Source organism: Durio zibethinus, chromosome 1 (assembly GCF_047325235.1).
Source record: "Durio zibethinus cultivar Kanyao isolate XHJ-2024 chromosome 1, ASM4732523v1, whole genome shotgun sequence".
NCBI classification, from domain to species: Eukaryota; Viridiplantae; Streptophyta; class Magnoliopsida; order Malvales; family Malvaceae; genus Durio; species Durio zibethinus.
Genome location: NC_143162.1, coordinates 13822249 through 13835000, shown reverse-complemented (window position 1 = coordinate 13835000; position 12752 = coordinate 13822249). Strand labels below are relative to the sequence as shown.

The 12752-nt window shown below is 49.2% G+C and overlaps 2 non-coding genes and 1 pseudogene across 2 annotated transcripts; all 3 read right to left on the bottom strand.

Moving 5' to 3' along the window:
- Positions 1-1693: 1693 nt before the first annotated feature.
- On the bottom strand, positions 1694-1849 carry LOC149520447 (5.8S ribosomal RNA). Its single transcript, XR_016326437.1, has one exon. It is a non-coding gene; the product is annotated as a 5.8S ribosomal RNA (ribosomal RNA).
- Positions 1850-4017: 2168 nt separating this feature from the next.
- Positions 4018-4173, bottom strand: LOC149520446 (5.8S ribosomal RNA). Its single transcript, XR_016326618.1, has one exon. It is a non-coding gene; the product is annotated as a 5.8S ribosomal RNA (ribosomal RNA).
- A 295-nt stretch (positions 4174-4468) lies between these two features.
- LOC149520445 (18S ribosomal RNA) lies at positions 4469-6276 on the bottom strand (annotated as a pseudogene).
- Positions 6277-12752: the final 6476 nt, after the last annotated feature.

The following is a 12752-nucleotide window of genomic DNA, read 5'->3' as shown; positions in this document are numbered from 1 at the left end:
CGGGTTAGAAGGTGAGCGCACTGGTGGACACAGGTGCCTCACATCTTTTTATTTCAGGTGATGGAGCCCGAAAGCTCAGACTAAAGGTGTAAAAAGGGACTGGTACCATTAAAACGGTGAACTCCAAGGAGGTTTCAGCCATTGGAGTAGCACAGGGAGTTGAGTTACAGCTTGGAGACTAGAAAGACAAAGAGACCATAGAGGTAATACCCCTTGACGACTATGAGTTTGTGATTGGGTTGGATTTCCTTGTTCGGATTAACAGCCTCTGTGTGCCTTTTGTCGATTGTGTTTGCATCTTGGATGCACGATGCCAATGCCTTGTGCCATTGAAGAGAAGGTCTGGAGTTGGGCTGCGGGTGGTGTCAGCCATCCAATTTGCCAAGGCGGTAAGCAAACAAGAAGACACCTTCTTGGCAGCCCTTAGTGGATTTTGACTTCCATGACCACCGTCCTACTGTTTTAATCAAGCAACACCCTTTATGGGTTTCAGGTTAGCACGTAGTTGGGCACCGTAACTCAGATTTCAGTTCATCCCACATCACCAGTTCTGCTTACCAAAAATAGCCCACTTGGAGCTCTCGATTCTGTGGCACAGCTCAACGAAGTAGTCACGTCGTCTTACCTATTTAAAGTTTGAGAATAGGTCGAGGGCATTATGCTCCTGATGCCTCTAATCATTGGCTTTACTCAATAGAACTCGTTGGGGCTTCAGCTAGCCTGAGGAAAACTTCAGAGGGAACTAGCTACTAGACGGTTTGATTAGTCTTTCACCCCTATACCCAAGTCAGACGAATGATTTGCACGCCAGTATCGATGTGGGCCTCCACCAAAGTTTCCTTTGGCTTCACCCCGCTCAGGCATAGTTCACCATCTTTCGGGTCCCGATGGGCATGCTCTCACTCGAACCCTTCTTAGAAGATCAAGGTCGATCAATGGTGCACCCATAAAGGATCCTATCAATCAACTTTCTTGTGCTTTACAGCTTTCTTGGCCCATTCACTCGTACACATGTCAGACTCCTTGGTTTGTGTTTCAAGATGGGTCAGATGGGGAACACGCAGGTGTCAAGGCATGCTGAGACACCGCGTGCTGCATTCCATGATCACGGTGATGATGTCTCTGAGGGCATATCGAATGCCCAAGCTTGGGCCATCACCACGACCCGCGTCGGTCCACGCCCCAAGCCGATCCCCCATCCGCTTCCCTCCCGACAATTTCAAGCACTCTTTGACTCTCTTTTCAAAGTCCTTTTCATCTTTCCCTCATGATACTTGTTTGCTATTGATCTCTCGTCCATATTTAGACTACAATTTAGATGTCGGGGGCACCCGATTCTCAAGTTGGGCTCTTCTCGGTTCGCTCACCGTTACTAGGGGAATCCTGGTATGTTTCTTTTCTTTCGCTTATTGATATGCTTAAACTTAGCGGGTGATCCCGCCTGACCTGGGATCGTGACGTGAGCATCGATCGAGTGATGTGGGGGGTCCGACGAGGTCTAGGTGGACAATGAGAGTGCATCACTAGGGATGAGGCATATCGAGAGCTTTACCCCCGATGATCACAGCGCTGTCATTGTCGGGGACTCACTTTTTGGCCAACCATGACCGATGGGATCATGGGAGGCCATCTTTCGCTCGCCCCTTTCCCCTGGAGCTCGATGGCAGGGGTTTGGGGGGGGGGCGATAGTGCATGACACCCAGGCAAGCGTGCCCTCGACCTAATGGCTTCGGGCGTAACTTATGTTCAAAGACTCGATGGTTCACGAGATTCTATAATTCACACCAAGTATCGTATTTTGCTACGTTCTTCATCGATGCGAGAACCGAGATATCCGTTGCCTAGAGTCATTTCATTTTTTTACGACAAAAGGAGTCGCAGTGCCATTCGCTCATGCATCGCCAATGGGATGGTGATGGCTCACGTGCTCCATTTCAGTTTCGGTTCCTTGGAGTGATTCACGCTGTGGGTTCATTGTTCGACAACGAGTGAGACGATGTCGATCATTTCACCCACCCGGTAGGGGAGATGAAGTGACCATCACACCTGCCCAGGGTCAGAAAGGGCTCGGGGCACGGGGGCACCCTCGCCCCTTTGGTGTTTTCTTAACGCGTCTGTCGATCGACCGTCGAGCAGGGTTTCGATAGTGATCCTTCCGCAGGTTCACCTACGGAAACCTTGTTATGACTTCTCCTGACTCTAAATGATAAGGTTCAGTGGACTTCTTGTGACGTCATGGGCGGTGAACCATCCAGGTCATCGTGATCCGAACACTTCACTGAACCATTCAATCGGTAAAAGTGACAGGCGGTGTGTACAAAGGGTAGGGACATAGTCAACGCGAGCTGATGACTCGGACTTACTAGGAATTCCTCGTTGAAGACCAACAATTGCAATGATCTATCCCTATCACGATGAAATTTCAAAGACTACCTGGGCCTATCAGCCAAGGCTATAGACTCATTGAATACATCAGTGTAGCATGCGTGCGGCCAGAGCATCTAAGGGCATCACAAACCTGTTATTGCCTCAAACTTCCTTGGCCTAAACGGCCATAGTCCCTCTAAGAAACTAGCCACGAAGGATCATTTTCGCGTAGCTAGTTAGCAGGCTGAGGTCTCGTTCATTAACGAAATTGACCAGACAAATCGCTCCACCAACTAAGAATGGCCATGCACCACCACCCATAGAATTAAGAAAGAGCTCTTATTCTGTTAATCCTTACTATGTCTGGACTTGGTAAGTTTTCCCTGTGCTCCCGAGCCTCTAATCATTGGCTTTACCTGATAGAACTCATCGGGGGCTCCAGCTATCCTGAGGGAAACTTCGAAGGGAACTAGCTACTAGACCATTCGATTAGTCTTTTGTCCCTATACCCAAGTCCAACGAATGATTTACACGTCAGTATCACTGCGGGCCTCCACCAGATTTTCCTCTGGCTTCACCCCGCTCAGGCATAGTTCACCATCTTTTGGGTCTCGACGGGCATGCTCGCACTCGAACCCTTCTCAGAAGATCAAGGTCGGTCGATGGTGCACCCACGAGGGATCCTGCCAATAAGCTTTCTTGTGTCTCATAGGTTTCCTGGCTCGTTGACTCACACGTATGTCATACTCTTTGGTTCGTGTTTCAAGACGAGTCGGATGGGGAGCTCGCAGGTCGAAGCCAGAAGCACGATGTGCTGAGGCACGTCGAGACAGCACCTGCTGCATTCCATGATTGTGGTGAAGATGTCTCCGTGGGCACATCAAAAGCTCGGGCTTGGTCAACATCGTGACTCGCGGTGGTCCACACCCCGAGCTGATCGATGGATCGACTCTCATCATTCCACATCCGACTGGGGTGCATCGTCGGCCCCCAACCGCTTCCCTCCTGACAATTTCAAGTGCTCTTTGACTCTCTTTTCAAAGTCCTTTTCATCTTTCCCTTATGGTACTTGTTCGCTATCGGTCTCTCACCCGTATTCAGCCTTGGATGGAATTTACCGCTCGATTGGGGCTGCATTCCCAAACAACCTGACTAGCTGACAGCGCCTCGTGGTGTGACAGGGTTCGGGCACAACGAGGCTCTCACCCTCTTTGACGCCTCTTTCCAGGGGACTTGAGCTTGGTCCATCACTGAGGATGCTTCTTCAGACTGCAATTCGAACGTCGGGGGCACCCGATTCTCAAGCTGTCTCTTCTCGGTTCCCTCACCGTTACTAGGGGAATCTTGGTAAGTTTTTTTTCCTCCACTTATTGATATGCTTAAACTCAGCATGTGATCCTGCCTGACCTGGGGTCATGATGCAAGCATTGATCAAGCAATGCAGTCTGATGGGGTTCAGGTGGACAATGAGCGCGGGTCACCTGGGACGAGGCACGCCAGGAGCTCTACCACCGACGGTCACGGTGCTGTCATTGTCAGGGACTTGCTTTTGGGCCAACCACGACCTACGGGATCGCGGAAGGTCATCTTCCGCTTGCCCCCTTCCCTCAAAGCTCGATGGCAGAGGGCTTGAGAGGGGGCGATGGTGCATGACACCCAGGCAGGCGTGCCCTCGACCTAATGGCTTCAGGTGTAACTTGCGTTCAAAGACTCGATGGTTCACGAGATTCTATAATTCATACCAAGTATCGTATTTCGCTACGTTCTTTATCGATGCGAGAGCCAAGATATCCATTACCAAAAGTCATTTCATTTTTTTACGATAAAAGAAGTCACGGTGCCACCCATGCATGCACCGCGAACGGGATGGCAACGGCTTGTGCACTCCGTTTCTGTTTCGGTTCCTTGGCACGATTCACGCTAGGGGTTCGTTGTTCGACAACGAACGAGATGATGTCGATCATTTTGCTCACCCGGTAGGGGGGACAAAGTGATCGTCTCACCTATCCAGGGATGGAAAGGACTCGAGGCATGGGGGCACCATCATCCCCTCGATGTTTCGTTAACGCATCCGTGGGTAGTCCGTCGAGCGGGGTTTCGACAATGATCCTTTCATAGGTTCACCTATAAAAACTATGTTACGACTTTTCCTTCCTCTAAATGATAAGGTCCAGTGGACTTCTCGTGATGTCGTAGGTGGTGAACCATCCACATCGCCGTGATCTGAACACTTCACCGGACCATTCAATCGGTAGGAGCGACGGGTGATGTGTACAAAAGGTAGGGACGTAGTCAACGCAAGCTGGTGACTCACGTTTACTAGGAATTTCTCATTGAAGACCAACAATTGCAATGATCTATCCCTATCATGATGAAATTTTGAAGATTACCCGAGCCTGTCGGCCAAGGCTATAGACTCGTTGAATACATCAGTGTAGTGCGCGTGCAACCCAGAACATCTAAGGGCATCACAGACCTGTTATTGCCTCAAACTTCCTTAGCCTAAATGGCCATAGTCCCTCTATGAAGCTAGCCATGAAGGATCACCTCCATGTAGCTAGTTAGCAGGCTGAGTTCTCGTTTGTTAACGAAATTAACCAGACAAATCGCTCCACCAACTAAGAACGACCATGCACCACCATACATAGAATCAAGAAAGAGCTCTCAATCTGTCAATCCTTACTATGTCTAGACCTAGTAAGTTTCCTCGTGTTGAGTCAAATTAAGCCGTAGGCTCCACTCTTGGTGGTGCCCTTTCGTCAATTCCTTTAAGTTTCAGCCTTGCGACCATACTTCCCCTAAAACCTAAAGGCTTTGATTTCTCATAAGGTGCTGACGGAGTCCTAAAAGTAATATCCGTCGATCCCTGGTCGATAATTTTTATGGTTAAGACTAAGATGGTATCTGATCGTCTTCGAGCCCCTAACTTTCGTTCTTGATTAATGAAAACATCCTTGGCAACTGCTTTCACAGTTGTTCATCTTTCATAAATCCAAGAATTTCACCTCTGACTATGGAATACGAATGCCCCCAACTGTCCCTGTTAATCATTACTCTGATCCTGAAAGCCAACATAATAAGATCGAAATCCTATGATGTTATCCCATGCTAATGTATACAAGCGTAGGCCTACTTTGAATACTCTAATTTCTTTAAAGTAATAGTGCCAGAGGAACAACCTGGGTAATTAAGTCTAGGAGCGCATCATCAACAGTAGGGACGAGTAGACCGATGCTCACCGTGAGGTAGATCGGATGACCCAACCCTAGTTCCAACTACGAGCTTTTTAACTGCATTAACTTAAATATACACTATTGGAGTTGGAATTACTGCAGCTGTTGGCAACAGACTTGCCCTCCAATGGATCTTCGTTAAGGGATTTAGATTGTACTCATTCCAATTACCAGAATCATACAGCCCGATATTGTTATTTATTGTCACTACCTCTCCATGTCAGGATTGGGTAATTTACGCGCCTGCTGCCTTTCTTAGATGTGGTAGCCGTTTCTTAGGCTCCCTCTTTGGAATCGAACCTTAATTCTCCATCACCCATCACCACCATAGTAGGCCACTATCTTACCATCAAAAGTTGATAGGGCAAAAATTTGAATGATGCGTCACCGGCACAAAGGCCGTGCAATCTGTCGAGTTATCATGAATCATCAGAGCAATGGGCGTAGCCCAGGTCGACCTTTTACCTAATAAATGCATCCCTTCCAAAAGTTGAGGTTTGTTGCACGTATTAGCTCTAGAATTACTACGATTGTTCGAGTAGTAGATACCATCAAACAAACTATAACTAATTTAATGAGCCATTCGTAGTTTCACAGTCTGAATTAGTTCGTACTTACACATGCATGGCGTAATCTTTGAGACAAGTAGATGACTACTGGTAGGATCAACCAAGTAGCATTCCTTCGGGACGTTGGCACCACGGGGGCCTCGATGCACTGACCAAGCCACGGACAAAGCCCAACGTGGAGTGCAAGCGTCATGCGTGTCGAGCACGTGAAATGCATAGCATCGAACGAACGGGGGCCGAGAGCCCACACTCGCTAAACGTTTTGCATCCGAGAGCACGTTCGAACACCGGTGTGCCAATACAGCCACGGAGGATTGGGTGGCACGCTTGGGACACCGACCATAATTAACGTCCGAATCATAGTCCGTCAAGACACAAGACTGATGAGGGATGGTGAGACATCCGATTTCCATCGATTCAGGTATGCAGCATAGGATCTCGATCGCACCCTTGAGGTACGATGACCACATGGAGGGAGATTGAAGAGGATGACGGGTTGGCAGTTTGATGCATCGAGCACGGAGCCTACCAACATGCACAACCATAGCACCACTCATATGCCCATTGCATACAAGTGGTAGCATCCACACGCACCGGTCCACAACCCACCCGATCGATTACTCAATGAGCGAGTGGAGGAAACGACATGCAAGGCCATGCCACAACCGCTTGGCATGGGAAAAACACAAGCAAGGGCCACGAGTCTACCCGAGCCATTCGACAGGCAACAACTGCGCGATACCACCAATGATTGGCCTGGCCGAGATCGCACACGCGAGCTCTACTGCCACCCCTCCAAGGGGACGTTGCCCGATTCAGGGACTTGTTCCTAGGGTCTTGGGTAGCATCGACTGCATGCACAGCCTCATCAAGGCCAAGACATTTTTGTGGGTGATGAGAAGGAACCACGAGATCGTCAAATTCTAAAAGACTTGGCCGGGCCAAGCCCGTAACCGTAGCTTCTGCTCGTACCACTCCAGGGAGCCATTGCCTGATTCGAAGACTTGGTCTGGGGTCTAGGGCAGCATCTGCCACATGCACGGGCTCGAGTTCGGCTCTCTATTTTTGTATGCATGCCAACCGATCGAGGCCATGGGCACCTACCAGTTATCGGAGCAACCAATCATTGGATAAAATGGTCGAAAGGCATGCACGCCTTATATTTCACTCGAGGGATGTTACCCTGGGTGTACGTAATGGGAGGCCCATCACGCACACCTACTCCCCCCGTGGGCTGATAGAGGGGGTGCTAGACCACCACCCCCTAAAAAATGTTAAAGATTTTGTAGATATACTACCAGTAGACCTTAAAGTCTTTGAAATGGGGACATTTTTTCCAAATAGGCATATCCCGCACTGAGGGTGAGTAGGTGCCGTTGGTGGTCGTGGCATGTGCCAACACCAAAGGCCAGCGCGTGTCGATGGTGTTAGATGCGACTGCCTGCACCAAGGGCCATCTTTTGCCTATGTTAATCGAGGTAGGTGCCCGCATCGATTTCAGCTTGTGTGCATGCTGATTGAGGCATGCATGCTCCAATGGTGGTCGAGGTATCTGCCCGCACCAAGGCCCAGCACGTGTCGATGGTGTTTGAGGCAACCTCCCACACTAGGGGCCATTTTTTACTGAGGCTAATCGAGGCATGGCACACACCAAGGGTCAGCTTGTGCCCACACCAAGGGTCAGCTTGTGCCGATGGTAGTTGAGGCATGTGCCCGCACCAAGGCCCAGCATGTGTCGATGGTGTTTGAGGCAACCACCCTCACCAAGGGCCATCTTCTATCGATGGTGATCAAAGCAACCACTTGCACCAAGGACCAGCATGTACTGATGGTGTTTGATGCAACTGCCCACACCAGGGGCCATCTTCTGCCAATGGTGGTCGAGGTAAGTACTCGCACCAAGGGTCAGCTTGTATCGATGGTGCTCGAGGCAACCTTCTGCACCAAGGCCCAGCATGTGTCGATGGTGTTTGAGGCAACCGTACGTACCAGAAACCATCTTCTATTGATGCTGATCGAGGTATGGCACGTGCCGATGGTGGTCCAGGCAAGTGCCTGTATAAATGGCCAGCATGTGACGATGGTGGTCGAGGCATGTGCCCTCACCAAGGCCCAACATGTGCCGATGGTGCTCGAGACAACCACCCGTACCAAGGGCCATCTTCTGTCGATGCTCATCAAAGCATGCATGTGTCAATGATAGTTGAGGCAAGTGCCTATTCCAAGGGCCAGCTTGTGTCGATGGCGGTCGAGACAAGGGCCCGTATCAAAAGGTAGCGTATGCCGATGATGGTCGATGCATGTGCCATCACCATGCACCATCATGTGCCATTGATGGTCGAGACCTTAGCCGAAGTTTGATTTTGAGCCAAGGTGCCCATGTCGGGCTCGGGCATGTACTGGTGCTGCATTTTTTTTACTCGAGGCACCATCGTCGGAGCATTGCTAGAGAACCTGACCGACGGCATTAGGGGTTCCGACGATTGGGGGTCCGGGGGGTGTGTGCACATGATGTGCAATGGGTGCTTCTACTTGGCCCTGATATTGGTCACCTATCCCTCAATAAACCTTGAAAACTCACAGCCCCTTAAAGAGCATATGAGATTTTACAGGTTTGCTGCCAGTAACTATTCAAGTGTCTGAAATGGGGACACTTTTTTCAAATGGCCACAAAATCTTCTACACTTTGAGTTTTTAGCTGAATGTTTTTTTGCATGCAAATGAAAATACAAGGATCAGGTGTACCAAATTTAGGGCCAAAACTTCTTCCAAAAAATTTTAAAAAATCCCAAACTTTAAAAAATTTCAAAAATCATAAAAAATAGAAAACAAGTCATCTTGCCATGAAACTTCACATGAAGGCTTAGGGGACCATTGTATCAATTTACAAGCCATAAAAATGGCATTGGAATCTAAGGATGTGCCTAAACCCACCTACCACCCGATCGTGGCACGCATGGTGCTCGACCCGACCTCAGGACACCAGCGCGTGGTGTGCGGGCACTGGGGAGTGCTCATATGAATTCACAGGCCATAAAAATGGCATTGGCATGATAGAAATATGAAGATATGCCTAAACCCACCTACCACCCAGTCGTGGTGCTCATTGGTGCTCAGCCCGGGCTCAAGACACCTACGAATGGTGCGCGAGCATTAGGGAGCTCTCATATGAATTCATGGACCATTCAATTGGTAGGAGCAATGGGTGGTGTGTACAAAGGGTAGGGATGTAGTCAACATGAGCTGATGACTCATGCTTATCTCTCCTTTTTCACATGCACGCCAACCGGTCGAGGCCATGGGTGCTTGTCGGTCACCGGAGCAACCAATCGTCGGACAAAATGGTTGAAAGGCATGCACGCCCTGTATTTTGGTCGAGGGAGGTTGCCCTGGGTGTACGCAATGAGAGGCCCATCATGCACACCCACTTTCCCTGTGGGGGGAGAGGGGGTGCCAGACCACCCCCCCTAAAGAGCATTAGAGATTTTACAGATATGCTACTAGTAGACCTTAAATTGTCTGAAAATAGGGACACTTTTTCCAAACAAGCATATCTCGCATCGAGGGTTAGCAGGTGCCGATAGTGGTCGAGGCATGTGTCCGTACCAAAGGCTAGCACGTGCTAATGGTGTTCGATGCGATTGCCCGTACCAAGGGCCATCTTCTACCTATGCTGATCGAGCAGGTGCCTGCTGTCATGGACCTAAGAAAGAGTCTTAAATCCCACATCGAACATAATAGGAGGGTCACTGGGGTATAAAAGGGTTCACACCACCTCTTCCTTGTGAGGCACCTTTTGTAGGACAAAATCGTGAAGCCAAGGGGTCAAAGCGAATAATACCTCACAAGGGTGTGAACCGTGGTAGGTAGGTTGATCTGGGACACCGAATGAGTGGATACCCGAGTCCTAGAACCACGTGGGTTCGAAGCTTAAGTCTTGATTCATGACAAGTGGTATCAGAGCCAACCCTAAACCATTCGATCCATGCCAAGCACCTTAAAGGAGGTAGGTAGGGCGGCCAGCCTTCGTGACAATGGTGTCACAAGGTTGGGTGGGGGAGAATGTCATGCCTTGGGCGGGCGCACCAGGCACATCAGGTGCACCAACACACGAGCCAGAGGTTGAGGCCCACACACCAGGTGTGCTGGTGGGTATTTACACACAAGGCCTAGGAGATGAGGCTAAAACCCCCCCCCAGCTTGCAGGCTAGCCTGAGAGGCCAAGGCCTGGCCAATAGGCTACTTGCACCACATCCAAAGGGGCCCAAGGTGGGAGATACGCAAGTAAAGCTTCTGGAAGCTTGCAGGATCAGCAGGAGCCTCCTAGCAGATTTGGTTGACCCTAGAAATTAGGAGTTAGAATCCTGATTGATTGTAATCTTTGTAATTCCTTGATTTTAGCCTTTATTCGAAGATATTGCCATTAAGTGTAGCTGGAGCCTCAAATATAAATAAAGGGCTTCTCCACCCTCATTTGTACACCATCAAACACTTCTGTTTCAATGAATACAGAGCATATTTTCAGTATTCTGCCTTGTTATCCTATTTCTCTTTAACTTGCATAATTAGCCCTTCCCATTGTTCTAGTGCCCGCACGCTTGTGCTTTAGGCTGACTTAGGCATAAAGAAGGAGATTCCAAGCCTAAGGCCACACAGATTCTGAGTCTAAGGTCAAAGCCCGTGACAGTTGGTATCAGGCAAGTTCGGTTTTACGTGTTTGTGTTGTGTAGGTTAGATCATGATTGAGGAGATGGCATCCCAAAGTGATGTTGCTAGCCAACAACCAGAGGCCCAAGAGTAGGGGCATGGAAGAGGCAGGAAAGCCAGTTTAAGAGATATATGATCTACCATGGATGGTAGGCTGGCCAAAGTGGAGGTGACCATGGGAGACATGGGGGAGAAGCTTGAGGAAGTGGAGACTCACATTGCATCACTAGACTCTATGGGAGAGGAGATCTAAGGTGAGCTACAAGCTGCTCTCCATAAAGGCATGGACGTGATCACCCAAAGGAATGAGGCCTTGGAGGCTAAAGTGCTGACCTTGTGCGATGGCATGGAGGCCATGCATCACCGGATGGAGGAGCTCGCCAGTGAGCTTGTTGCTTGTAAGACTGCCATTGGGAATGGCATGTTTGCTGGAGTGTCTAAGTCCAGGATGGATGTCCCCAAGCCTACAGAGTTCAAGGGAACTAGGGTGGCCAAGGAAGTAGACAACTACCTACGGGGTATGGAGCAATATTTCCAGGCCATGGGCATGTAGGACGAGACAATAAAAGTAAGCACTACTGCTATGTATCTCACTGATGTAGCCTTGTTATGGTGGAGGCACAGGTGTGATGATGTTAGGCATGGGAGCACCAAGATTGGAACTTGGGTAAACTTCCAAAAAGTGTTCAGAGAGCAATTTTACCCGAAGTATGCTGATGATGAGGCACGAGTAAAGTTATGCAGGCTGAGCCAACAAGGGGACATAAGAGAGTATGTCCAAAAATTCTCCGAACTAATGCTACAGATCTCAGATCTAGGTGAGAAGGATGCCTTATTTACTATCATGGATGGGCTGAAGCTGTGGGTGAAGCATGAGCTACAATGGAGGGGAGTTCATGACTTGGCTAAAGCCATGATTACTATTGAGTCCTTGATAAAGTTTAAGCCTCTGAACAAGTTTGAGTCTTCCAAGCCTAAGGGTAAGGGCAGGGACGATAGGGATCGAAAGAAGTAGTCCAAGGGGAAGGACCCTGACCGAGAGTCCAAGGATGGGGACCGAGACCATTCAACCAAGGATGGTGAGAGGAAGCCACCAACAAGTAAGAGGAAAGCAAAGGGGGATCGAGAGCCACTAGCATGCTACCTATGTGGAGGGAGCCACATAGCATGCAATTGCCCATAAAAAGGCAAGCTAGCTACTGTAAACAAGGAGTCTGAAGAGGAGCTAGAGTCAGGGGCAGCAAAGCTTAGGTTGTTGGTGCTCAATGCTGTCCAGAGTAAGGGGAGCCGCAAGCCAAAGGGCTTGATGTTTGCGGATCTGATGGTTGCGAGTCAGAAGGTGAGTGCACTGGTGGACTTAGGTGCCTCTCATCTTTTTATTTTAGGTGACGGAGTCCAAAAGCTCAAACTAAAGGTGCAGAAAGGGACTGGTACCATTAAAATGGTGAATTCCAAAGAGGTTCTAGCCATTGGAGTAGCATAGGGAGTGGAGTTATAGCTTGAAGACTGGAAAGGCAAGGAGACCATAGTGGTAATACCCCTTGACAACTATGAGTTTGTGATTGGGTTGGATTTCCTTGTTCAGATTAACACCCTCTTTATGCCTTTTGCCAATTGTATTTGCATCTTGGATGCACAGTGCCAATGCCTAGTACCATTGATGAGAGGGTCTAGGGTTGGGTTGCAGGTGGTGTCAACCATCCAATTTGCCAAGGTGATAAGCAAAGAAGAAGACACCTTCTTGGCAGCCCCGAAGTATGAAGAACCAAGGGAGAAGGAGACTGAGTCACCATTAGAGGTGCTATAGGTGTTAAAGACCTTTAGTGATGTGATGCCCGCAAAGCTGCCTAGCCAGCTACCACATAAGAGAAAGGTG